Below are 2,631 nucleotides of genomic sequence, written 5' to 3' on the forward strand. Positions count from 1 at the left end.
CATCTAAGTTAAAAACACCGGCTGCTTTCATCGGCTTTGTCCTCATGACTTGCCACCGATAATTATTCAATGTCATCTCCTCTGTAAACTCATAAGCCACTTCGGGTGTTTTATTATTCAATGTACCATCGGCTGCTACGTTGATCAACTATCTAGTTAAGGGATTCAAACCGTTGTAGAAGGTTTGAACCTATAGCATAAAGGTAACCCATGGTAAAGGCACCTTCTCAATAAGTCCTTATACCTCTCTCATGCATCATATAGGGTCTCTAAGTCAATTTGAACAAAAGAAGAGATATCATTCCTTAACTTGGCTGTCTTAGCCGGTAGGAAGTACTTCAGTAGGAATTTTTCGGTCATTTGATCTCATGTAGTGATAGAACCTTGAGGTAAAGAATTCAAAAACTATTTAGCTTTGTTCCTCAACAAGAAAAGGAACAACCGTAGGTGAATGGTGTAGTCAGAAATGCCGTTTATCTTGAACGTATCACAAACTTCTAGAAAATTAGCCAAATGAGTATTTGAATCTTCATCTTGCAAACCATCAAACTGAACAAATTATTGTACCATTTGAATAGTGTTCGGCTTCTGTTCGAAATTATCTGCATAATAATGGGTCTCACAATACTCAATTCATTCCCAGTTACAGTGGACTTGGCATAATCGTATATAGTATAAGGAACAGGATCTGGATTTGCAGCAACTGTAGGAGGTAGCTGATTATTCTGATTATCACTCATCACTATACTCTTGCTCGTTTACTATACTCTGTCGACTCAGCCTTGCTTCTCTATAATTTGTACGAGCTGTACTTTCAATTTCGCTATCAAATAGTAATGTTTCTGACGGGTTTCTTCTAGTCATAAACTAAAGGAACTTGCCAGAAGCAAATAAAAGAAAAATTAGAAAAAAAATTAAACTAAAAATAAGAATAAGAATATAATAAAAATAAAAATGGCTAAATTAATAAAAAATAAGTGTTCCTAATATTTTAATCCCCAACAATGGCGCCAAAAACTTGATGGTCACTAAACTAACTATAATTACGACAAAGGCAAGCGCACCTATCGAACAATAGTGTAGCTATTGTGAGTAGGGAATATCGTATCCACGAGGACTAAAAATACTAGTAATTACCGTTTTTCTATTATTTAGCCGATAAATTGAAGTGATTGTTTTTAATCTAAATTTACTAATCTAATTTAACTACGAATGTAACAGAGAATGAAATGGGAAAATAATCGAAAACAATCAATGAGAAAGAGAATACTTAGGAAAGAATCCCCCAGGACTTCACCTATTATTCTGAATTAGAATTAAACGATTTATTCACTTGCGTCTTGATCCGTATAAATCCCTCAATTATGTTAATAACTCTTTTGAGAGTAAGAACAACCGACTCTAGGTTGATTAATTGTAATCTCTTTCTAATTAAAACCCCTATCGTCGCATTAACTTGATCTATGGGTTCCCCTATTAGATTTGACTCTAATCTGGTAGATTTATGTCGTCCTATTTCTAGGATTGCATGCAACTCCACTCAATTATGTTAGATCTACTCTTAAATAAGGACTTTTGCTCCACTGAAATAAGCACATTAAACTTGAATTAATATCTCTGAAATATTAAAACAAGAAATAAGCATTCATAATTGAAAACAAGAATCAAATATTTATCGCGTAAATCAGAAATCAAATAATAAGATTCATTATAGGTTTCACCTTCCCTAGTATCTAGGGAATTTAGTTCATACTCCTGAATAGAAACATCTCAAATTTAAGATAACAACAAGACATAAAAAAACTCAATAAAACTTTGAAGGAAATTAAATGGAGATCTTCGATCTTGAAGGAGATCCACTTCTGAGTTGATTCTGATGGCCTTCTTCGAGTGTTCTCTTCAACCTTCTCTGAGTGCCCCCCTAGGTGTTCTTCTAATTGGTATTTATAGAGTTTAGAATGCTCAGAAAGCCTAAAAATTGGATTTTTCTGCATATTTAGGAAGCAGGGTGAGATATCACCACGGGCTGGCACATGGGCGTGTGGCCAGCTCGTGTGGAAATGCCCAGGCCGTGTGGATCTTGGAAGTAGCTCTATTCGTCTAATTTTAGCTCATTCTTCACTCCTTATACTCCCAAATGCCCTCTTAAGTATCGAAACATGAATTTAAAGGATTAGGAGTATCAAATTCACTAATTTAATCATTAATCATCCCAAAACGTATTAAGAATGGGAATAAAATATGTTACTTTTATAGCTTATCAACTGATTAATCCGTTCAATATATAATAACAAACTAGATCTTAAAGCCACTTGGCAGATTATTGTACCATGTCACACCTCAAATATGTAAAAAAGAGTGCGCCAAATCATACACAATATAGAAGTTTGAATAATTTGTGAAGTATCACTAAAAATCAGCCCATACAAAGTATTGTATTTGGGTCCAACCAAATTTACTAAATACAATATTGAAACAAAAGAGGCTAGGAACAACAAGCCACCCCGATATACTCATGTTACAAAAATAAACAAAAGGCTCACTCACTAGTGGATCTGCTATCTGGCTAAGTCCCTTCAAGAAACCACAATGCCCTAAAATACCTGAAAAGGGCTAAAGGAAGCTAGGTAA

The 2,631-nt window shown here is 34.6% G+C and overlaps 1 non-coding gene across 1 annotated transcript; it reads left to right on the forward strand.

Moving 5' to 3' along the window:
* Window positions 1-205: 205 nt before the first annotated feature.
* On the forward strand, window positions 206-312 carry LOC128291343 (small nucleolar RNA R71). The gene has a single exon (XR_008281119.1). It is a non-coding gene; the product is annotated as a small nucleolar RNA R71 (small nucleolar RNA).
* Window positions 313-2,631: the final 2,319 nt, after the last annotated feature.

Source organism: Gossypium arboreum, chromosome 3, assembly GCF_025698485.1.
Source record: "Gossypium arboreum isolate Shixiya-1 chromosome 3, ASM2569848v2, whole genome shotgun sequence".
Classification (NCBI taxonomy): Eukaryota; Viridiplantae; Streptophyta; class Magnoliopsida; order Malvales; family Malvaceae; genus Gossypium; species Gossypium arboreum.